This window comes from Anser brachyrhynchus (assembly GCF_964034855.1).
Source record: "Anser brachyrhynchus genome assembly, chromosome: 4".
In the NCBI taxonomy this organism is placed as follows: domain Eukaryota; kingdom Metazoa; phylum Chordata; class Aves; order Anseriformes; family Anatidae; genus Anser; species Anser brachyrhynchus.
The window spans coordinates 78,374,582-78,400,282 of NC_137698.1; the positions used below are offsets into that span (position 1 = coordinate 78,374,582).

At 44.7% G+C, this 25,701-nt stretch overlaps 1 long non-coding RNA gene across 10 annotated transcripts; it reads right to left on the reverse strand.

The window, feature by feature from the left end:
• Positions 1-4,799: 4,799 nt before the first annotated feature.
• LOC308194853 lies at positions 4,800-23,761 on the reverse strand. Of its 10 annotated transcripts, XR_013950934.1 has the most exons (10): positions 23,702-23,761; positions 17,278-17,448; positions 17,054-17,165; positions 16,778-16,923; positions 16,608-16,693; positions 15,387-15,706; positions 14,969-15,149; positions 9,626-9,822; positions 7,345-8,344; positions 4,800-7,188 (listed from the first exon to the last, which is right to left on the reverse strand). It is a non-coding gene; the product is annotated as an uncharacterized lncRNA (long non-coding RNA). The 10 variants fall into 10 exon arrangements; XR_013950930.1 differs by having other exon boundaries at positions 4,800-8,344; positions 15,387-15,532; XR_013950931.1 differs by having other exon boundaries at positions 4,800-8,344; positions 15,387-15,573.
• Between the last annotated feature and the right edge of the window lie 1,940 nt (positions 23,762-25,701).

Genomic DNA, 25,701 nt, shown 5'->3' on the forward strand with positions numbered 1-25,701 from the left:
TTTCATAAGTAGTCTGGAAATAAAAGAACCACAGAAAGAGAGAATACAGACTCTCGCTTTGACCACATTCTTCCTAAAAGTTTGGAGAAGTTTCCGTCTGTAAATGAGCTAGACGGCAGGTAACCAGTTGCAACTACCATACCTTTATCTTTACAGCCTAGAGCAGCGTGAAACTTGACAGCAAATATTTTAGCTGAAGCAAAATGGAAGCAAAAGTCTCCACAGTTCTTCTCCCTTGTTTCATAAGTCATCGGTTTTTCAACTGTTGCCTATATGGTATTTACATCTAGCTTCAGAGTAGCTACGGCATCTTTAAAGACAGTCTGGGCTGTTGTATTTGAAAGATTCTGGGCAGAAAAGGTAGCGCTTCACTTGTATCTTTGTTAAAACAGAGTAAAATATCACATGGGCAATAAAGCAGCTCTTAATCTGATGACTATACCTACCAAAGGTTTGCTACATTAAAGATTCCAGAGTTTCACAAATAAACCCACCAGTTTTGCAACTGTCACCTGCACAGTCCACACAGGAGGTTTCAGCTCTCTTCTATTTAAAGTAGGTAGCGTGCTGCTGTTCTGATCAATCTCTCAGCAAGTAAACTAAAACTAAATCAAAACTGGAGAAGAAGGTCCCCTCCACACATGCTTACTTGAAGCATTATTAGAAAGTGGAAGTAATCACCGTATGTTGCAAAGAACAAGGATATAGAGAGAACCAAAGAAATGAGCTAGAAACTAGGCATGAGTCAAAGGACTATCAAGACTGGATGGAGATGCCAAAAGTTGCAGGGTTTAATTGCCCATTTAGAAGAGTTCTGGAAAACATCTTAAATCTCAGAAACCACTCTATAACTGTATTATGAACTTGTTGACCTACAAATTAACCTTCACCGGCCTTGTTGTGAGGTTCCTTGTATTATTATTTGAGGCATTTGCTTTGGACCACCAGTGCAGACAGGACAGGCAGTGAAGCCTAGGACTCATCTACAGCCATCATTCCCCTACGATGGGAAAATTTGTTGATCGTCTCCAAGGAGCATGTGATGAAGATGGAGTTGGGCTCCCAGGCCCCAGTGCTCACATCCCTGTGAATGTTATTAGCTTTGGCTCATTGACTTTGCATTCATGACTTTCCAAGTCATCCTACCCACCTCTTCCTCCAGGGACGGCCCCACCCCAGCAATGGCTTTTACTGCTGCCTGGCCCAGCAAGTGACAGAGTAAGTGAGAATCCAGCAGGGAGGAAGTTGTGGAGCCGAAGACATCTCCTCAACCAAAGCGGACACTGCTGACTCAAGACCTCTGACCGCAGCCAAGACTGAACACACTTGCAGCATTTCCTAGCCCAGCCCGAGGTACTGAGTAACCCAGAAGTGTAAAGAAAAAAAAAACAGCAGAAACCCCTTCAAGCCCATGGAGAAGTGGGCAGCCAGTGGGAACAAGCAGTTCTCTCTCCTGTATGACACATCTTGTTGGAGTGTTTTGTATTTCTGTGATATTCACCTCAACTGAATTCCAACCTAAACTCACCACCCCGGCATCCTCCATCAGGACAGAAGAAATATATTCCCAGGGTTGTATGCCCCATCCTCAGACAGATGACCAAGTCATTTGAGATAGATGTCCTTCAGAAGTATGGCTTGGTCTTCACCGATGGGAGCAGCCTATGCAACTGATTTATCCCAATAAATCTTACAAACGCTACTACCTCTCCCCTGCGAGCCCCACCATGCCTATATCCTTCAGACCGTTGTGGAAATCCCAGACTATTACTTGTTTAGACTAGCCACGTCACCTACAAATATTTAATTTAGGTAGAAGGGTGCAAGCTGGAACCTATCCCCATGACTAAAATTTCTCTCTTCACTGCATGAATAGCAATAGCTTTTAGAGCTAAGGAGGTATTTTGACAACAGCTAAGGAAACACTAGATCAGTTATGCTTCTCCATGTTGTCTTTAGGACACAAAACTAATGACATTTAAATAAGCTATGATTCAACATAATATGTAACAAAATTAAAAGTCCTAAGTGTGCAGGAAAAAATGAAACACTTCATTCAAAAAGTTGCTTCCAACTTTTCTGAGATGAGAAGTTAGAGAAATCAGCAATTTCAAATTTAATTTTTTTTTTAAGAGAATTATACCTTCTGAGAAGACAGTCTGTGCATTAAAGTATTTCTGAGCAACTCTAGAATATACAAATACAGAGAAGACATCAGCCTCAGCAACACTCCCTGGCAGAAAGGGCTCCCTGCCTTCTTCAACCCACCGAACACTTGTCTTTAGCATTCTCACTGTCTCAGTTGCAGCAGGGTTGCACGTCCAATACAGACAAAGCTCAAAGGTCAAAGTGAAGTTGAAATGTATATATTCATATTCTTTGCCATTCCCCAGAATATCTTCTAGGTTGTTTTTGCAGTAATGGTCTTCCAGTTGCATATTTTGATCAACATGGACTTTGTCATTAATGGGGTCTATGACACAACCCTACTTGAAAATCTTCTCTATTTTCTATTGTTACAGAACATTTAATTTACATTGTCCATGGTCCATTCTTCATATCTTAGTTTCATCTCCGCTGCTTAGTTGTCAGAATCCTGCTTGTGGTGTGGAGATGTGCACATTCAAGTTCAGCTTTTAGCTTCCCTTCATATCACTGCAGAGAGAATCTTTCACGGTCTCTTCCAGAGTATGCATTCCAAATAGGTCAGGTGCCCACAGATCCCTCAGTACCTCTAGGACTGAGAAGAGATGACTCTTATCTTGCAAGTATGTTATTTAAGTCAGTCTGGAATAGATTAAGTCAACCTCCCTTCATCAAGTACAAGCTCATCAATGAGCAATATGGCTTTGTTGCACTCCTGGACCTTCCCCAAACAACAGTCCAGTACAAGGATCACTTGCTCCAAAATATCCCTGTTTTTGATTTTGTGGGGGGAAAAGGATTGACTGATATTTACAAAACCAAACCAAGCCTATTTTCCCCATTCTGCTTTCCACAGGCCCAATGCTTCTGCTAAAATAACCATCCTCACAATGCCCTGCTCTTCTGCTTTTGATCTTAGCTGGAGCCAGGAAACACCAAAGAAGCCACAAAACAGGAGGTGGGGGGAAAGGAGAAGACTGAGCAAGAAAAGCTAATTGAACTTTTCTGAACCACAGAAAATGTTCATGGGATGACCTCATTTTATAGCTATATAATCTATGTGCCAGTCCCTCAATCATCTTTAAGGGCTGAAATACATCAACAATTTTGCTTGCTATTTGGCAAAGAAGGGACAAGATCATGAAGTAGGGGGAGCAAGATACCTTTCATGCATTCAGAATTGCAGAAGCTTCAAGGATCAAAACATCGTCCAAGAGTCTTCCCCATCAACAGATGGAGATGCAGAGCTACTTCTGGCATTGCCAGCACTCTCCGTGAAGGGATACTTCCTTCTTACTAGGATCCAGCATTATTTTAAATGATTTTTTCCTACAGACAAGTGAGATTAAAAAGTCTCCCAGCTCCTCCGTCCATTAGCTACCTCCTACATGTCCCACGCTGAGCCTGTCTTTTAAGTCTGAATCTGTCCTTGTACCAGGACTTAGCCAGTGCCGAGGTGCTTCAGAACACAGGTTTCAATTCACACTCATTTTCAGCACCCACTAGCCAAGTCCTCAAAGGTAACAGCGTGCAACTTTCATCTCAGACATCTTCAGAGCAGGATGGACTTCCAGGGTTGTACATCACTGACTGTTATGATGACAGCTGCCACAGCAAGCAAGATTTTTTTACTAGTGCGGTAGCAAAGGCTGCAGAAGGTGGTGTAGTAACAGGTACCTCACTTGGGTGAAAGAGGCAACAGAGGAGCCACAACGAGCTCCACAGGAGAGCGGAGGGAGAGACAGAGGAGAGCAGCTAAAGAAAACGCTCCCGGGATTGTGTGGGACTGAAGCATCAAGAGCTGGCCTGGGCAAAAATTCAACTAAACAGCCCAAATCCTTCTCACACTTCAGGAGCTGTAAATCTAGACCAACTACACCAAGTTTCCACCTAGATCACACTAGGCTACCCCTAGTTTGGCACCGCACGGTCACTGGGTGCTGAATGAACCCACCCTGCGTATCCTGCAGCAGTGTTTGCTGAGAGTCTTCTTTGGCTTTTCATGATTTAAAAAAAAGCCTCCTAAGGGGAACCCCAGCTGTGTATCTGTTCAATGACAGTTTGCTGTCTAATTCCTGAGCCTTGTTTCTTTCCTTGCCACTGAGAAAACAAAAAGAGAAAGAGGGAAGAGAAAAATGGGCCTTACAAGCCAGCAGCGGCGGCATGAAAAATGGAAGCGATCGTCATTGATTTTTCACAGTTGTTACTCAAAGGCCAGGATTACAAGTTCACGGGGAGGCCACTGGCAGTAACCCCAGTCTGCAGCTAATGTGTTCCATCCAGAAACTCCCTTGCAAAAGCCATCCAGTTCCTATGAATCTCAGTGATAAGTTGAAGCTACCCCAGCAGATAATGGAAAAAATATGTTCAAAATACAATGCACCTGTCCGATTACACAAAGGCATTACCAAAAGAAAAGGGATGTAAAATGTATGGGTGCATAACCGCTTACTGGATCAAATCCTCGGACCCCATAGAGTTCTCTCTCTGACCTTGGCATCATTGGTCTTTCAGAAAAGAATTAGGGTCATTTCTGTTACGATTACTTCCCCACCAAGAGTAAAGAGATGCTGTCATCTGGAATGTAGGAGGAGCTGAGATGATGGCTGCTTGGGTTTTTTCCCCCCTCCAGTGGATGATGCTGAAATAAAAGTTTAGATTTTGATTGCACTCATCACCCAAAAATGTGCTTGGTTTTGTCAGAATTCTCAAATATTTGCACCTGGAAAACAAAAAAAAAAGAAAAAAACCTTGCCTGGAAAGTCACAGAGAATAAATTTTCACCTATTGTCTGCAGTAACTCTCTGGTTTAAAAATAATCAGAAACCAAACAGACCTGTTGGACCGCTGCATCCGTCTTTCAGCTAATGAGGATTCTTGCCTTTAATTATATTGCCCATTTTAGTATTAAAAGCTGCAGTCAACGTGGCTTACACACACACAGAGGACAATTCCAAGCCAAACAGCTTTCACTGATGGCCTAAACAATCTTCTTCATCTCATCCTATTACTTCATCATTATAACTTCATTAGACCACGCTAAGCAATACATTACCCTCCACGGCGTTGACATCTTCACTATTGTTAAACCATTATCAAGTCCCAGCTTTAGCTGGGACCTCCTCTCCAGCTAACATTAATCACGGGCCCCAGATGATCCAGCGCAGGATGTTGTACTTTACATCTTTCCTCTTAAAGCGAGCCTCGCCAGCTCTTCAGTTATCTCTGATCCTCTTAACTCTCTCCAGCTCGTCCATGTGTTTCTGGGCACACGCCGAGCAGAAGTAAACACAGCACGTCCGATTTGCTCAAGTATTCGCCCCATCTCAGGCCAAGGTAGCTTCAAGGTGCCAAACCCACCCCAGGAAACCAAGGACCAGATGCAACATCTGGTGTCTCCAAACGAGGTCCCATCTCCCTTCACCCAGCTTGGCTGGACCGAAGCAGGGAGGCGGGGCACGTGCCCCGGTGTCATGCAACGGGGCAGCTGGCCCAAAAACAGGAGCTTTCTGCTCAACTTCGCTGCCTCCTTGACTTAGCTACAGCTAAGTTCTTTTTTGTTTGTTATATTTTGGTGGTGGTGTGGTTGGGGCTTGTGTTTTTTGTTGTTGTTGTTTTGTTGTAAGGGTTGCTTTTTTGTTTTCTTTTTGTATTAAGAAATCCACTCGCTCATAGCAAAGATGAAGGGATTTTAACTTTCATTTTGTTTTTTCCCCTCCCATCTCTCACTTCCACCTGAAATAATTCTACTCTGTTCCAAAACAGTATTTTTCAGGATGGATTTAGCTCTCTCTAGAATTATTACCCAGCTCTATTCTTCTGAAGCTGTGGTTTTAGGCAACCTTGAAAACATTTAAATATGTAATTATAATAATTTACATTTCCCTCAACTACCCCCTAGACAGCAATTGCTAAACAATAGCCTTTTCCCTTCTGCCTACTATTCCACAGCCCCTATGTAAGAGTGAAGAGCAGAGTAATGCATAGTGTAAATCATAATATTTAACAGACTTATGGACCACAAGTCTTGTCAAACATGCAGAAGTACATCATATTAATTACATATATCAACTATTGACTATTAGATAACATTCTATGTATATGTAATGTATACACACACTATTTTTTTTTTATAGAACCACAAACAAGACTGAAAGCCAACTGCACCAACATTAAACTTGCCTGAAGAGCACTGTTGCATGCACACCACTCTGATTGAAAACAAACTACACTACCAGTTAAGTGATCTCTTCCACAATAATTGCAATCAGGAAGAGGTTATGCCATATGCACATGCTTTCACTGTGATCTCAAAAGGGAATCTGCTCTTGATCTAACGTATACAGCGGAAAATAATACCAAATAATTGATGTTAAAGTCTACAGGTGACAAAAAAAAAGAGTGAAAAGAGATACTGCATTATTCCTCTGGAATCTCCACCTAAACTATGCAAATAAATGTCTCCTGCCATTTAATACCTGTTCCTGCAGCTAATGCAACAAGTCCCACTGCCTTCTTAGCCACAGTTCCATTACATCTGTGCCATTCCAAGTCACCCTTTCCATGCACGCAGAAAGCAAGGAAGTAGGTGAGATTAATACTAATGGGTTTGGAAGGGACTCTCAACAGGCTCATGGCTGCCCCAAATCAGAACCACACATGCTATACACCCATGCTAGCACCCCAACAATCAGGCCCCAAAGGACCCAGCTGGACTTGCTCCAGGAGCCTCTGGCAGACAGGGAGCTGAACCTTGGTCTCATCAAGACCTGTCTGCCCCAACCAGGGGCTGGCTTTCCTCTTACCGGGCTGAAATTCCAGGAACAAGGAAAGTAGGTCACATTCAGCAAGTACATTCCCAGAGAGTCTCAAATCCCGAGACATTCTTGGGGTCACTGACAATACAATTCCCAGCATCAGCCATTGAGTATAAACAAGCCAGTACGATAAGGAAGATAGCACATCCTTTACTCATGTCACGGTAGCTGTGAGACCTGACCAGAGGCACTGTCGCATTTTGGTGTCCCCATTTCAGAAAAGACACTGGGGAGAGGAAAAAAATAAAAAGGAAAATTGGAAGCGGTTCAGGAAAGAGCTATAAGTACAGTTTGAGGTCTGGGAAATCTGCCATAAGTATCTCAAGCTAATAGCTTATCCAGGAGAAGGTTAAGAGGTGATTTGATCACAGCCCACAAGTACCTGCATAGAAGAGAGATTTTTGATAGGAGACAGCTCTTTAATCAGCCAGCTGATGACTGAATAATGAAATCCAAGAGTCAGAAGCCAAAAGGAGGCAAATTCAGCACTGAAATGAAATGGAAGTTTTCTGACAATGTGGGGAATTAACTGCTGAAACTATGCACCTCGAGACACCCTAGGCTTTTGGTTGCTTGGAGCTTTAAATCAGAGCAGCTACCTTTCAAAACTCTGGGTGGGATTCACATCACCTCTTTTCCTCTCTGCAGCTTGTAAGGAGTCCAAATGGTTGGATTAATGACTAGAGAGGGGCATCTCCAGAGGTCAGTTTGCCCCCATTTTATGGGTGTCTATCAGGTTTTCCCCTCCTACAAGTTGACCAGTTTTAAGGGTGGCAGGATATCAATTGCTCTTCAGGAGGCAACGGTCAGGTCATGGTGTACATACAATTTCCTCCTTCAAGTTGCTGGTCTGCTGATCCCATCTCAAACATGAAGGCTTTAGCACAGCTGACTCTTGGGCCACAGCATTATCACATCACTCATTTACCTGGGTTGGAGGCCACAGCTCCGTAACTTCCCAACTTCCTCCCACTGCCCCTCAGCAAAGACACCCCAGAAGTGCTAAAGACCAGGAGAGGAGCATTTCCCAGTTCTCCTGACACACACGTAAGTACAGCAGCACACCTTCCCTGCTCCAGCACGGAGGTAATCTGGGATATCTAAACCACTGCTGCTAGTTCTGGGAATTTCCACATGGTTTCCAGTCCAAGCTGCATTTACGGGAAAACTCCAGCAATGGTAGCATCCAGCTCCTCAAGGACTCGCGAGCACACTCCAAGAAGGCGTCGGGGGAGAGCAGGAGTCTCAGTAGTTCGGATCATTTCCAAGCAAGGGCTGAAGCTTGGACGCAGTCAGTAGTTTAATGAACAGCGTCAGCATCCCCTGAGTCAAACCAGCATTCATCTACCGTAGCCGACAGCTCTGCACAGTGGCTGGGATGTCTGGAGGATTCATTCCTTTAATTAGTGTTTGAGAGACACTCAAACGCTACAGCACCAAGGGCTGTAACAACAGACATATGAACATTTGGGAATGTCAGTAAATGGTATCGAGAGAACGAAACCCTGCCCTTTCTCACTGCGGTTCTGGCTTTGCAAATTTATCCAGAGCAGGAGAGTCTCTGCAGGCAGTTCCATTTGCCTGAGCCTGGGGTTGTTACAAACCAAAATGCAAAGAGACTATAAACTTGACTCCCTTTCATCTCCCTCACCCCAAATAAATCTTGGCCATTTACATTTAGTAGCCAGTGAGCTATTAGGAGACAGTAGACTTTCCAGGGCATGTTTCTGAAATGCTACAGCAGACAGAGCAATTGTTGCTCAGGGACTCCTTTTACAGTTTCCATAGAAAATACAGGCTGTGAGGGTTTGTGGGCTTTTTTTTTTTTTTTTAAGAAAAGGAGTTTTTTAGCTGATTTCCAGTCTCATGCCTGGTCAGAGCTGCCTCCAACATCTCTCCTTCCTTAAGTGTGCAATAATTTTAAGATGACTGAAGCTCGCTGCTTGCTCAGATCTACCTCATTCTCTGAAGTTACATCTAAACTGCCCAATCTGGCAGCAGCTCCCAGCTGAGGAGCAGGCCACATGTCCTGCCCTCATCTCAACTCCCCAGCAGGGCAGAAGCTGAGCACTTGCACCTCTCCCCACTCACTTACTTACACCCCAGCATCTATGGGGGCAATGAGGGGTGGGAGGGAGCTGCCACATCCTGCAGCCACCTCTGATCAAGCTGGCTGGAGGATTTCTGCAGTACAAACCCATCAGGTCCTGTCCACAGAGCCTTGGAAAAGCAGCAGAGTGGAGTGGAATTGGAGGACCATACAAGGTTAAAGCAGCCCATGTAAGAAACAGCTCCCTAGGACTTTGGGAGAGCTAATTAGACTGGCTTGGAGGCCTCAGGGTGCTTAATGAAGCAATAGTCTTAAACACTATCTTTCAAGGTGGCCGAATGACTCAGTTTCCTGTGATTTCTCATGTCCATTAGATACAGAGCCCAGTTTTCCTGCTGCATGCTCATTCTCTAGGCTAAAGAGATGGGATTAAGCCATTCCTCAAACATGCCTGAAACCCAAACACTCCTGGACTCTATAAAATTAAAAAATTGTCTCCAAGTTAAGGTGCTGGACCCCAATCCAGTTACAACGTTAATAATCCACCAAAGAGCTGGTGCTTGGAGCTTTGCTCCCAGGGCAAAGGCCAGCTCAAGACAGTGACTCAACTGACCTTTTCAGGCGCTGGACCAGACCCTGCCTTCTGTCATGCAGGAAGAATTGCTGTCTCACTTCAGCGCAGTAGGTGCCAGCACCAGGCAGGAACAGCCTTTGGTTTTGTCATGATCCTGCTGGCGTTGAGCAGAGCCAGCCGGTGCTGTTATTTTCTGCAGATCTCTGATTTCTCAGTTCACAAGCAAATCTGAGAAACTGGAAAAGAGATTTGCTTCAGATCAGAACAAAACAGAAATATTTAAAAATTTTCAGCAAACCAAAGAGCCATAAAAGTGTCACTGTAGGGCTGAACACAGCCCATCACCAGACTCAAAATGAAATGTCTTGTTTCCTCCTTGAGTTTATTAAAAGCTTTTATTAAAAATAAAAATGAACATAAATTTTGAAAACAGAACTTCACTTCCAATCCAAAGTTTTGGGTTGAAAAGATTGAAATGAGCTCTTTAGACCTCCCCCCAATGATATTTAAAGTGTTGGATATTTCCATCTGAACAATTTGTCCAAAATCAACACAAATTCCAGAAATGCTTCCTTTGAACCCACTGTGCACTTCTCAGTGAAAAACAAAGCTGCAGTTGAGAAGTCCTGCTCATGTCCAGCTGGGAGGCTGCTGGTGAGGGAGGTTGCTCACAGTTTCTGCCACTGCCATGACAGAAGAAGGTGTCATGTGAGTGCTCCCTGACCTTCAGCAAGCAAGCAGCCAAAACTAACTTGTCACGGGGGGTAGGTTTGAGCTTGCACATTACTGGGCTGACTATCTGAAGCAAGCTGGGAACCATCCTCATGAGTTACTTTGCAAGCAAGGCTGTGGGTGCCCTAACCTCTAGGAAAAGGGAGGTTGGGTTGGTACCACCTGTGGTGGGCACAGTGGGAGGTGGGAGCAAACACAGGTACATGTCCTACCCTACCTGATTGTCACTATAAGGTACACGCCACCATCTCTGATGGAGCTGACCCATCCTTCCATTGGCTTTGTGCCCAGCTCCATCCTATTCATTACTGTATTTCACACAGCCACCCTGCTCACAAACAGGGGAGCTTTCAGCATGGAAGCTGGGGAGTCACCACCCATCTGGATATCCTGTTGTTGAAGATGAAGGTGGGAACTGGTGGGACTTTCTCCATACAATCAGCAGCAGGGCCAGATGACAGTTGTTCCAGGTGCTGGCTGAAGGTTCTCAGACACCACAGTACTATTGGTTATTTCACTACGTTCAGATATTGTACTGTCAATGTAATTTCTACGTGCCAGGTGTACCCCTTCCATTTAAGATCTTAGCAAAACTAACATTTCCACAACAGTGAAAGAAAGCAACACAAAGCTTGTTTTTATCAGCTTAAAATTTTCTGACAACAGCAAACTCTAGTGAAAAATCTCAACTGCCTACTACTTCAGATGGATTTCAGCCCAAATCTTCAGGTTTCTGAACCTTTAATTAGTATTGTGTCCAAAAAGCTGTGGCAGGCAGTTGCATTTATGTAATTATCCACCAATATACCACACAACTTTCAGTCCCATCAGGCAGAGCTAAAGCAGGAGGAGTGAAATTGCACAAGTAACACAGCACTACTGCTGCCACAAAAGGAAACTTCTGCTAGACTCATCTCCAGCCACCTTGATTCTCCTGAAGCCATCTCATTACATTGGCACAGGGAACAAGGTAAATATTTCCAATCCTACACCCACAACAAAGCAGAGCAGAGTTAATGGGACTTGTGCTCTGAAGTCAGATAGGGACATTTAACATCTCTCCTTCTGCTTGGGGGAATGTCTTACAAACTAGGCCTGGAACAAGATGCTAAATCTAAGAAACACTGTTTTTTTTTTTTTTTTCTTTTAAACAAATCCTTTGCAGCAGGATATTGTGAAATCCAGACAGGGGCCACTGTTAAAATGGAATGCCACGAGCACAAAGGATAGCGCTTACAGCAGAAAGCTCGAGCGACTCCATGCATTCTCATACGCTATCTATACACACACATTTTATAATTTTTAAACTGCTCTGATTCTCTGCCAGCTGCTGTAAATTTCACCTGGAGAAGGGGATCAAGTCCAGGCCTCATTAGGTTTTTATATTCTTTCTGATTGCTTTTGCAGGCCTCCAAGCCTGTCTCCAAGGGACCCCAGGGTTCAAAGATCAAATAAATTGTCTGGCAGATTTATCAGGTCTCATAGTAGGTAGCCATGTAGTAAACTTCCTTTGCTTTCCTCCCCTCCCCCTCAACAGCAGAAAATAAAAGGGACACTAGGAGAAGATGGCATCGCCTTGCCTACTTTGTCACCTCTGTATTTAAGAAACCAAGTCCATTGCTTTCTGTGCAGTCTCCACTGGCAGAAAGCAGAAGTAGCACAGGAGGAAAGCCGGCAATGGCAGCACAGTCGAACAAGACAGAAATAAAGCTGTTAGCTTAAGCACCAGCAAAAAAAAATATAAGGCATCTGCAAAGCCACCACACTATCTTTCACAGTGCTTTCCTCTGGAAAATACCCCGGAGTATTTTTGCAGAGGCTGCTTGCAAGCAAGGTGTGAACCAGCCCTACCAGATGCCTGCAGGCAGCTCTGATCCCACAGATCATTAGCTCAGAGAACTGCTTTTACCCTTGTTACACAGCTTCCAGTCCTGTGCTGGTGTGCAGCTGGCCAGGAGAACAGGCAAAAGGGCCTCATGCCTGCCTCCAAAAGACCATGTACACACAGGGCTTGGACTCGCCCCCAAAACTGTCCCTCCCTGCAGCTCTCCTGTAGTTAAGGCAGAGGAGCAAGCTGCTTTCTTTACTCCCAATTTTCAGTGACTAATTGAAATCAAGAACAGACAGAAAGCCTCTTGGGTTCTTTTCAAAGAAACTCTAGGTTTTATACCTAAAATGAAAGGCCACAGCAGTCATTTCCACTGCTGGGGGGAGGTACCACCAGAGAGGCCTTGTGGGGAGGAGCAGGCCTGAGCTCAAAGGTCGGCCTGAAAGTCCTGGTCAAGGCAGGGCCGCAGCTCTGAGACAAGCAGGAAAAAGGTTTTGTAGGAGCAGCAGTGTGGTTGTAGCTGTGATGGGCTGAGGACAGGGAAGCAGCAAGGCTTGGAGAAGGAGGCTATAACTTATAAAACACGTGAAGGAAACTGGAAGGAAAAGAAAAGAGTTAAGACTGAAAAAAAAAGCACAGGAGTCCAATGGGTTTTTCTTTCTTCCTCTTTTTTCATTTCTGGAAACATGGATGCCCATGGCAGAATAGGGAGGAGAAAGTGTTTGGATGTTATGTGACAGTGCAGAGGGTGCTGGTCAGGAATACAAACCCTTTCTTATAAGGCTTGAAATACAGCCAAGGATAAAGATCTATGGCTTATTATGGAAGACGAGCCTCACTGCCCACCCAGGTCCAATGGATACACTGATGTCCTGCCATGAGATTTTAGGTGTCAAAAAAAAAACAATACCTTTCTGTCCCCCTTTCTACCTGATAGCATCTTCTGCCAGCCAATACGAGGTAATCTACATAAAACCTCAACACTGTCCCCACTCTGTTCACCCTAATACAGGGTGAGCATCACCCCTTGACATCAGGCAGGGAAGCACATGTTAAGAGGCATGATTTTTGACCCAGGAAGAGAACAGCTCCAGTATTTAACACAAGGGTAAGCAGGCTGTAAGAGCAGATGAAAGCCCTTCAGAATAGAGGGGCAACCCAGAGCAGCTGACAAGAGCCAGGGAAGTGCTTTCCTCCGGCATCGAGCTTTGACCTGCTGGGGTCATGGTTTCCAGAATTATTGCTGCAGTCCTGGAAAGTGGAGAATGGCCAGAACCAGAGCTGGAGACAAATCTTCTGCCAGCAGAAGTCTGCAGGCAGAAAATGCATCCCAAGCATCTTATTCAGGTAGTGAGGGAGGGCCTTGCTTTACCACAGGACTCACAGGCCAGACTGATAGCTCTCATGACTTGTTAACTCACAAGACAAGCCAGGAAAGAAAAGCTCTCACACAGGCTGAGCCAGCAGCAGAAACGATATGGAAACATGCAGAAATACAGGAGTGGGCAAGACAATCTGCCCGTAGTGTGTCACAGGAGAAGGACTCCACCCAGGAGGGGAGAAACAGAGCAGGACATTTAAACATTAATTGAACCTCCCAAATCTTGGTGGCACTGGGAATCCATCACTAGCCAGCTCTCCAACAGACTTTCCTTTTATTCTTTTTTCCAGGGCAGAATGGACTCAAGGGGCCACCACGTCATCATTTGTCCCCACACCCTCACCCCACCCCATTTAACAATGATTAAAGCAAGCTGGAGAGCGGCCCATAGGAATGGGAACTCCTCAAACCCCTTTGCTGCTTGCTCAGAGTTACAGCTGACTCCCTAGGGTTGGCTCTGTCCCCAGTCCCCTGTGCACACCAACAGGTCAGAGTTATGTCTGCACAGTAGAATAGATAGAGACATCCTGGGAGGAATTGGAAGTCGAGGGATAACTTGGTCCTTAGCAAGCAAGCAAGAAGGCGTCACTCAAAGAAGATCCCTCCTCAAGGCTGTCTCCTGCTTGATGCAGATACCTCGAAGTCCAATGCCGCATCTAGGGGCCTGGCATCCATCTGTTCAGCACCCTGCCACTAAAGAGTCCCTGTAAAACCACTATGGTCACCCCACAACCACCAGGCCATGGAGGTTGTGCCAATTTTGGCCTCCACACTGCATAAAGGAGAAGTCTACAGTCAGATGGAGCCAGCTGGACTAAGTTTTGTCTTCTGCTAAGCTCTTAGATGGTAATGCTGAGCCCAGTTAATCAACTGTAGCATTCCGCCCCAGAGTTGGCTGCTCTTAAGGGAAGAGGGAAATGATTTCTATATATAGGTTGGTAAGTGCTCTGGGAATGAAAGATGCTTTATAAAAAAGTCCTCCTCCTCCTCAACATACAGCATCAGCTGTGCTTTTCAGAAGTGGTTTTATTTTTTTTCTTCAAATGATTTTTCCATGCACCAGCTGATCTGGAGTTATCTAAATGAATTTCCACAGGCATAAAGCTTAATCTGCTCTCATTGCAGACTTCCATATATTTTTAATATGTCAAGCAGTGGAAATTTCTCAGACCGAGTCAAGGGAGCTGTGAGGTTTACTGCTCTGGAAGGTCAGAAATAGCTTATCCATCTAACAGACTTACATATAATAGAAATGCATAAGAGGCATTTGAAATGGGAATTTTTAAAAACAAACAGGAGGTATAGACCAGACAGTCACCTAGATGAAGCTTCATAATTGTGTCCGTGCAAAATTGGGATTACAGCGGGCAGAACATTTTCCATTAAATTTTTCAGTATTTTTCTCCCCTACTAAAAATAGCGTTTGGAATAAAAAGCTAACCTGTTGTGATGAAGACAAAACATAAGTACTGAAATGAAGACTTCATTTTCCAGGAAAGCAGGCCATCTTTTATCCTTTCCATTCTCATTTTATATCCGTGCTTGCTCAATTTCCTCGCAGTACCTCTTGCGTTAAATGTTGCACACAGGCCTGGCAAAGCAGCAGCTCCTGCCTCAACAGGCTTCGGGAAAGAGGCTCAGAGAAAGATTACATTACATACAAGGCACACAAAAACGATGTGTTTCTTCCAAGCAATCCTGCCCTGTCCACCACAGGTCAGTGATATCAGACCCATCATCAAGACACAGGATTTCCCCAGATGCCATCCCCACACCGAGACCATCCAAATAAGATCATTGAATAAAGGCATAGAGACAATACAATACCTTACAAGGGGAAAATGGACCATCACACTCACCTCTCATCTCCTTTCCTGAGCAATATGGGGATGCAGACTGCTGCCTTGTGAGATGAGTGAACAGGGCAATCCCAGAACCCATCCACATGCTGAAGACAGTCTCAGGCATGCAGCACTCTGGATGTCCCCTTTTTCAGGACCAGGCCCTACCAGCAGCAAGAAGTGCTATTCTCCAAAGGAGCCAAGTCTGCAATCATCAAGTAGTCTCATGACAAAGCTCATATGTTGACAGAGCTCATTTTCTCCTACTTAGAGTAGCTCCAGTTTGGGTGGTGGAATAATTCAGCAGACAACCATTGCACAAATAAATCCACGGTCTGCTGTAATGAAAGGGCCCTGATATGCACCTTTGCCTCTTTTCAACTCTGTTAACCCCCTCCATGGGGACCTCTGCCACTGCACCAGGGTGCTACAGCCTGCTGCAGCTCCTCTGTGGTAGGACAGGTGAATTCATTGTGAATTCACATTGTGAATTCAGGAGACTGATGAAAACCAATCAACCTGACAGTCCTGCAAAGTTTCAAATGATTACTCTTGTTTTACTTAAAAAACATCTGAATGAGAACAATAAACCCTTTCTTTTCACGGAACTTCTAGAACATAAGATTCACCTTGTCTAGCCATTGCCATCTACAGCATGTCTCCAGTTCAGGTTGGAGGTCCAATTTTTTCTTGGAAAGAAGTGCCTCCAGAGTGAGACTCATCTCATGAAATATCCCACCCTAAATCCTTTGGAACATCTTTTCCATATGAAATCCTAGAGAAACGGTCTAATTGACCCAAAAATTATTAGGGAGGCTGACAGAAAGGCACTGTAATTTCATTAGCCTCATTGCCTGAGGAAACGAGGCTAAGAAAATCCACTACAGAAAACAGAAGGGTGGAGTTTCTCTTCCACTGCCCAGGCCAATTTCAACACATAGAAATCCCACCCATGCTCTTTTGCTCACTCTGAAAGCTTGCAGTACGCCTGCTGCCTCTCCAGGAAGGGAAGTGGGTGGAAAAATTACATCAGGGCTCAGTTTCTCCCCACACACACCCCTTACCCTCTTATTTAAAGACACTTAATGCTAGAAAGTGGAAGCAGCAGCCAGCCTCGTGGTTGCAGACACCAAGGGGATGACGGCTGAGGAGCTCCATCCAGACAACACTCAGTTGGCCTACCATAATGAAAGTTATTGTCCCTAAAGTCACCCATGCTGTTTCAAACTCATTTGATACCTCCTGCTCCAGCAACCTCCTGCAACAGGAAGGTCTGCTGTATGGACGGGACTTCACTTCTTCCTCCCCTACTTCCAAGAGCCAACCTAATGGGAGTGGGAAAAAAAAATAAATCTCCTGTGTCAATTTAAGTCACGTACTTCCGGAAGCATTTTCTGGGTTTTGCTTACACCTCTGCTGCTCCTGTGTCCTTAATCCTTTGTAACACTGTGCAGTAGTGCTTAATCTCTGAAGAGGTTCATCTTCACTTGCCTTTTGCCATGAAGACTCCTGCTGGTATCTTCCAAAATTTTCTGAGTGATATCTGACAGTCACCCTGTTCCAACACAGGACACACACCAATTTGTCCAAAGACCCAGGCAAGGGGAGCACTGACCAGCTCCACCACTAGGCCATATGCTTTGCTCCACAACAGCGAGGAACCAGCTGTACTTACACAGACTTACCAGCTTCTTGTTGTGCCTTTAACAAGGGTCCTCCAAGACAAGAAAGGACCACGCAGGATCCAGCCTGTTACCCCACAACTTTGCAGTCAGTACAGGATCATCCTTGGGCAGACTACAGGGTAAGAGAAAATATGGTCAGAGTCCAGCCTGGTGCTTGGTGGATCCAGAAACTGCTCAATTCCCTGCTCTGCCTCTGGTTGCCTTAGTGATGTACAGGTATTCACCTTCCTCATTGTGAATCCAAGCTGTCAAATCATCCTCGCGTCTATTTAAGGGCCGTTTTTCAAGACAAGATTTGATTCCTAAGGACAGTCCACAGGAGCCAGGCACCTCCCACATACAGGTGCTCTGCAAAGCCTCTTGTGTACTGCAAACACTTTGGTACGAGGGCTGCTCTGAAAAACACAGAAAAATGAAGCCCATGTTAAAGGCAGGGCCAAATTCAGCTCACGCAAGGGAGTTTCTTCCACAACTTCCCTGAAGACATTACAATATATCAGATTTGTCCTCGTCATGAGGACATTCCCCAAACAACATTTCCTTTTGCAAGTCTTTTCACTGCTCTCCTCATTTTTGAGCTTCCAGCCTAATGAATTCCTGTCTGCTAAAACTTCCCTCGTCTGTCTGCTGTTCTCCCAAGCATAGAGGCTGGTGGGCATTTACCTCCACTGCTCACAAACATGCAAGCAGGCCTGCTAACAAATTAGCTTTCCATCTTCCCCCCAGCCCAGTGATCAGAAGAAAAAATGTTTTCTGCATCAGCCACTTGAAAGACTACAGATCACCTACAAGTATTTTTATTGAGGGAGTTTTGTTCTTGTTCCGAATTGTAAATACTTTATGTCTTCCAGGTGTTGGCTACTCGGCTGTCGATACAGTGTTTTAGCAGCACGCACAGCTGCAACATGCAGGTGTGTGCAACTTGCAGCCAGAATGAGGCTAAACAGCTGTTGGACTGGGAGGAACTGGAAGTCATTTTCAGTCCTAATGAAGATGGTTTCTTATTAAACTTGAAGCCATGGCATAAAGTTCTACAGGCCTGGGGCAAATTTGCATCTACAAGCAATTCCTTTGCAAACTGTTTTGGAGGATTAAGCAATGGAAGACAAGTGATTGCAGGTAGAAAAGCGACAAAAAGCAGGATTGGAGAGACACTGCACAGCAAGGGGACAGCAGCTTCCAGACACAAGACTCGATGCAAAGCTGCTCCATAGACTGTGAAGGATCAGGAGGTGTTAGCAAGCCCAGCACAAGACACCAGGCAGCATAAGATCAGCATAGACAAGAAATCAGGGTGAAGAAGGCAGCAGACCACATCCACCTGAAGTTTTAAGAACCTCTGAGAGAAGCAGAGGCATTCACCCGGTTTGGAAGAGGCCAGACACTAAATCACATAGAAGCAAAGGATGATCAAACATCCATCTGAAAAAGTCCACCTCTCATACACTTTGTGATCTCTGACTGGTGGCTCAAATGCAGACTTATTACTGAGCATACCTTTAGAAAAGATCAGTTAACCTAGAAGAGAGCATGCACCAGTCCACTGATACATCCTGGATTTGCAGCAACCAAGGACACAAACCTCCACTGGTAAACAGGCCCATCCTCAGACTGACTTCATCCATCTCTGAATAAAGCCTTTTCAGAAGAGCAAAGAAGGCGACCATAACTTTGGCTCAAATCCTAGGTTCCTGCTCCTGATCTCTTGAATTGATCAAATATTGTAGAAGCAAGGGGGCTCCAAACAGGCATTTGAATTTTAATGGCAGGAAGTTTACACTGGCTCTGTCTCTGCATTTCACACATATCCCCTTTGAAATTATCTGGTGAGCATGTTGACAGCAGCCATGAATTTTAAACAAATGTTTATAACTTAGTATTTGTCCTCTGGGATTTGAACCAGTGCATCTTCTGGCTAAGTCTTGGTTTGGGTTCAGCTGAGACTGAAACAGTTCCATATCCCTTCCAGTTAAAAGTTCACAAAATGCTTTAAATAACTGTTCATCCTGGCTTGGGGTGAGGAGAAAAGCAGTGCATTTTCCCCTCTCTGTTCATGATCAATTCAACTCTGTTTTTGTCCTTTTAAGTCATGACTGTGGGAGCCTCTGGAGCTGATACCACGCAAATAGGTCAGAAGAGATCACTCAGAGATGCTTATCAGAATGATGGAGAAATAGACAGATAATGAAATACGAGGACCAAATCACCAGCTGATCTAAGTCAATGCTGCCTTACAGGCTTCAGGGACTCTGCCCAACTATCGATCAGCAACAAAAACATCCCTTGTTGAGTTTCCAGCCAGGAACAAGTGCCCCACCAGTCTCCTTTTAAGCACGCAGTCAAACAGCCCAGCTGGGCTCACAGCCACTTGCTTCCCCATTGGCTTCTTTTTTCTCCTCCAGCTTAGCTCTAAGGCAGCTCAAAGGTAAGCCAAGCATCAGGGCTAGCATGTGGTGGGGATGCGGCAGAGGTCAGTCAGATACATCAGTCCAGAAAGGAAGATATGTAACAGCTGACAGCAGACTCAAAAGCATCTGATCTAGCATCCCTTGTAACTGAGTGAAAATCTCAGGTGCCTAGGATCTCCTCAGCAAGTAGTAAATATCTTTTACACAGTGTCTTGTGTTGCCTTAAACCATGTGTGATTTATATAATTAAATCATTATCCATTAAATCATATATGGTATATTTCAAGAAAGTTTCAGACTTGCTTTTCCACTGCCCCCAAACATATTCACAGGATCAGATTCATCTCAGATTGGTTTCCCAGTCCAGTTTACCACTCAGTATCAAAAGTTTGTGCCATTAAAAAGGAATGAGCAGTCAGGACTGCTTCTTTTGGCAGTGACTCTTGCTTAATCACTGTGTTAAATTATAGCCCAACTTCTTCATTTTTTGTAATAAAAAAGAACCAGTTCAACTTGCTTGTAGAATTTTGCTTATAGGAAAGATAGCAACAAGCTTGCTTGCTGCCCAGAACAGAGAAACAAGCCATTTTTCAACTAGACTATTTGCTGAATATGTCTTTGAAGCACTAATTCATTCCCTAAGAAAAAACTCATTGCCTATGGGCAACTAACAGATTAGTTTTGCTGTGCATCTTTCTTAATCCTCAAATTCATATGTAAAGAATGCTTAGACCATTCCTAACAAAACTGGAATGAAATTGGTATATCAGGGAAAACTTTAATCACTTTCCAATAAATATCTTTTTTGCTTTTGAAAGGGAAATTACTTCTAAGAGAAGTCCAATCTGTTCATTTTAAGAACGTGTGAAAACAAACTCTTGGCCTTAATCTTTAAATTTCCTGAACTTTAGCACTTTTTGCAGTGCTCTTAATTAAAGTTGGTTGGGTTTCTGTATATACATCACAGCAATAAACCAAGCCTTCAGTGCCTCCTTAGGAATGGAAAATGGGCTGTGGAGGAGAAGGAACATCTGCAGCCCCTGGAGTCATCCAAGGCCTGGCTGCAGATGGCTATTAAGATGTGACCCTCAAGAACCAAGGAACAGGTTAGCTCCTAAAATTTCCCCTTTAATGTTGAGCAGGTTTGGACCATCTGAAGACAGAGGAGTAGTTCTCTCTTTCTTCCCCTCCCTCCCAGTTATAGTTTCCACCAGGTCTACAATAGATGGAGCATGCACATACTGCTCTATGCATCAACACCCAACAGGTGCACGGGTAAAAGTCTGGCTGTACTGCAAAGCAGTACATGATGTTCTGCCTTGAGAGTGTTTTACTGCAGCCTACTGGCTGATTTTCCAACTGATTTCTCATACACAGTTCTGGATTTTCATTGCTTTTTTTTTCAGGCCAGGGTTATATTTTCCATTGGAAGACTTGAGTACTTAAAAATAAAACTGATGTTTTGATTCAGCTACCCACCGGTGTTGTCTGGTGAGCACTTTTCTTTGCCAATCACCTGAGTAGTGTGTCCATCTCCCAAAGTTCATCATGTGCAGAAATTACCCGAAAGAGAGAAAATCCTCTCATGAGAAGGACATGTGTTTTTTTCTAGGAAGAAATCCAGTCTGGGAAGACAGCATGTAGATAGATGGGACTGCAGAAAGTGCCTGGCAAGGGTAAGTTGCAGCAGATGGCCAAGAAACAAGGTAGCTACCTCTTACCTTGTACTTCCAGCACAAGATCTAACTCCATGCATGCAGTTGTGTGCACATCTACAGATAATTTCCACCCTGTGTTGCAATGAAAATTATGGAATATCTGACCTGTAGTCAGGACTCTGCTGCATTAGCTTAAAATAAAATCCCCATTTCTCTGACACTTTCAAACTTACATTGTTGCAGCCCTCAGAAGCTGCCATATTCTCCATCTTGTGCATCAAGTCATTACTGAACTTTAATTAACATGCAAATCCCATTAAGAATGACATTGCACTTGGGTCACACTGCAGTCTTAATCTCCAGTGACTTTGCTACACTATATAACTTGCCATGAGGACCCATAGTAAGTAGACATCTGATCAGCGGAGCCGACATTTCTGGAGGATAATCCAGAGGGCCTCAGTGAGGTGTTTGCCTCCTTTCTAGTAACCCCATGGATGTCTGCACTCCTGAAGGCACATTCAAACCCCCAGAGTGGGTGGCTCAAACACCAAGATCAAGGGTTTATCTGCACAGACACCTGAGCCAAGCTTGCACTGATGAGGTTCTCAGTACAGCTTTTGGGTAAAGCTCTCAACCCAAAGACTTGCTGGTGTTTGGTGACCAGAGGAGAGCAGGAGCCAGCACCAGCCAGTATTCCTTTTTGAAGACAGGCTCAGAGATTAAACCCGGTTGTCCCAGCTCCCAAACACAGGGAGGGAAGGTCATAACCACAAGCCTTTTTGGGGCAGGGGCTATTTCTACACTGCACACCTGAATATCACCAGCACAGGGACTCTGATTCCCAGTTTCAGTTCTAGGATGTGGGCTGCAACAGCACTAATGTTCAAAGTTAGAAAAAGAACAATTTCCCCACTGATTTGTGGCTGCCAAGCAGCACACTCTTGACTACACTTGCCTCATACATGAAACAGGATCATGACAGCATAGTTATGTTGTCTTAGTTGTGTCAGGGCAGCTTGAAAAAATAAGTTCCAAGTGCATCCTTTGCCAAGTACACAGAGCCAACATAAGAAAGACCAGTCCTGAATTGTTTAAGCACATTATATATATAGGAAGACAAAGTGTTTCATTTTGTCACATTCAAATAAAATGTTTAGGCAGATTTTTTCCTTCTACTTAACCAAATGAAGGAAAGTCTTTCAAAAAGCCTTTTACATTTGATAATGGGAAGAGGTGAGTGGGTAAAGCAATTCTTCAGTGGAGTTCAGACTTGCATTGCAGGTCAGCTTTAAAAGGTACTTCATATTTCTTCTTGTTCCTGGCTAGGCCAAAAAATTAAGTTCAGCCATTTGCACTGTTATCCTGGCAGGTCATTGTTTCTGATAATGGAGTGCCCTGGCAGTTACTTACATTTTGAACAGTATTTTAACAATGGACTGAGAGCAGTTATAGACCTCAAAAGTATGTTTCTAATATTCATTCTCTTCATTTAGGATAATAACCTTAATAAATTTGAACTGAATGTAATAGAGAAATTATTTCATTTTATTAAGTTACTCATTGAGGGCTCCAACATATTTCTTCTAGGATTCAGCTAGTCAATAGAGCAGCTAGCTTTGACCTAAGGCAGTAATCTAAATTCAACCTTTCTCCAGACATCTTAAACTAAATCAGAAAGCTTTTACCCAAAAGCCACACTGGGAACCTCACCAAATTGCCTTCAGTGCTCAGAAAGCAAAGTCCACTGGGACCAGGGGATGCAGCACAAGCCCTAAGTAATGTCTGTGTAAGAGCTACAGGACGTCTGACCATTCCCACACAGGAGGGAACTTCACCCACAGCTGACCATTTCTACACACATATCATCCCCACAAAACCTGCACAAAGGTTTGTTCGAGTATTTAGGGAGCTGGGTGCTGATGACAATAAAGGCATCACTCAGACAGGTTAAGCCTCTCCCATCACCTCCCATTGTCAGAGTTTGGTCAAGACCCCACCGACTCACACAAGCAGAGGGACCACTCTCACTGCCGAGGCATGGCGAGAGGGCAAGGAGCAATGCACCAGCCACGACGAGGCTCGCTCTCCCTGCGGGACCAGCACTACAGCAAGGGGAAGGAAGTGGGACAGACAAGAATGAAAGGAGAAAACCACCGAGGAAGCAGCATCACAGCACAGCAGTTGTAAAGAAACCAGAATCCAGAGAAGAGTGATTGACAAAGAGAGGGGGCTAGCAAGTAGAGAGAGGAGAGCAGGAACTGTAACAACTATTTATCCAAGAGCACAGGAGCCAGTGATGTACACCAGGGCAGCAAGGTCCCCTTGCTACTGCAAGCCAGTATTTATCACTAGGTGGCTGCAGTCTCTATTGGAAAAGAGATTCAGGGTAAGAACCAACCCCAAGCACCCAGGAAGTTGATACACACACAGACAGCCACCATAGATGTTTTCTCTCCAGAAAACATTAAAAATACCTTCTCATTACACCTTTGCACAGCAGCTAAGGCTTAAAATGCCTTCAGCACTTCATCACCTGGAGAACCAAAGTGATCTGGCCAGAAGAAAAGGCTCCTACTCACCTTCCTAACACCCACCAAAGCTTCCCCTCATGACCCAACCTTCTTTATAAGCTACACCCATCAGCCGTACCTTATGCAGCCTCCCTGGCTGTCCCATTTCCCATCACCTGTAGGAGCATTTGGAGCTCATTGAGTCCAGCTGTTGAGGAGGTTTCATCTCTTCTATGCTGTCATCTCTTCTATGCTGTATGCTGATTGTTCTGCTCTTCCCCTTTGTTTCTTAGAGGTGTTTGTATTTTGTTTATATTTAAATATTTTAATGTTTGAAATGTTTGCTATTTAGCTGATGCCAGACTTTTCTCAAAGTCTTCCTCTTCATTCGAATACACTTCTCAGACTTTTTTCACTTATTTTCACTCAAGATCAAAACAAAAAGTTAAAATATTAAGTATCCTTCTGTGATGATGTTGAAAGGGAGATGTATTTTGCTCCAAGGATTGTGTTTGTTAAGTTAAAGGAAGTTTCTGGAATGAGAAAGACCCTGAAGAACTTCTGGGAGGGTTGGAGCAGGGGGATGGGGTGAGGAATAGGGAGAATCATAAACTACAATAAACACTGTTGTTCATCACAGTGCACTAATAATGCTTCACTCTTAATTTTCGAGTGACCTCTTTATGAAATTAATGAAAAAAATAATTAGATGACAGTATTTAATGTTAAAGTCACCTCTACCTGCCCTTCTTTGATCTACTACTGCCTGGTTACTGGCATCAGCAGAACAGGATGCAATTTAAAGGGCAGAGAGGAGTGGGTTGGTAGGGACGTGGGATCTGGTCCTCTGCTTTTTTGGGAAGAAAACTCAGTGGGTTCTTAGTGCAAGACTGGATCCTTTGAGGAGGGGATTCAGCACTGTGAAATGCAAGAGGTAGCAGCACCAAAGAAGGGTGCCCCTGGAGCCCCCCACGGGAGGGTGGGGATGGGACTGAAGGAATCATTCGGTGCTGGGTGAGTCAGGCTGAAAGAGGGCCTCTGCTGTGGGAGAGCCAGGAGAAAACCTGAGGGTGGGGAGAGAATCAACAACCAAATGAGCTGAAAGGGGTGAAGAGATCGCAGCTGAAAGGAAGTGGGGCTTGATGGAGGAGCAGGAGTTGGGCAGAGACGGGCTGTGCTAAGTGGCAGAGGCAGCAATTACAGCTACAAGAGCAGAGTGAAGGGGCCTCTTGCAGTGCTTCACGTCCTCCCCCTGATTTCCTCAGTGCTCCTGGTAAGCAGCCTGAGAGTGGCTGACGCATCCGAAAAGATGGGTGTCTGCAAGCAGCTTGTGCTAAAGGAGTTTTGTCTGCAGTTAGGAGCTCAGTTTTGTGCCTTTAGCCCAGAAGATCCCAGATTAAGGATACGGGGATCCCCCTGAAAAGTGGTACCTACTTAAAGAACCCTTGGTGCCTGGCTTTCATTAGACTTTTAGGAGGGAGCATGCATGCGGGAAGACAGTGGTGCTGGGGGGTTCAATGCAAGCAGTGAATCCACAGGCATTCGGGAAGCAAGGTGACAGAACTGAAAAAGTTAAAAAAGGGTCAAATTACATCAGAAAGCTTCCTGATCTGACGCAAGTAACTTCTCTGGAAAGTTAGTATTTCAGCTGATGGGCAGGGAGGCAAGTTATATTTCTATTTTATTGCTCTAGAAAACTATTCCAAAGGGAACTTCGCTGTTAGCACACACTCCTTTGGTGATCCCTGGCATCCCCCCGTGTCCCCAGACCTGTGCCCAAGCACTCTGTGCTCGATGAGGTGGGGCAGAGGACACGAGCGATAGCATGACAGCCAGCTGGGTTGTCCCTATCTCGTCACCACGCTCTCGGCTGACACTTGGAAAAGCTGTGAGCAGCATGGGGACCTCCCCGGAGGTTTGCCTCAGACTCTGCCGTGTGGCGTTTGGACAGCTCCAGCATCCGCACTGCCTCGGCATGGCCCTTTCCAAGGAGATAAATCTGCTGACTTTCCTCCTTCCTCGTCCACGTTCCAGGAATTCCCCTGCCCTCGAGTTCCTATTCACACACA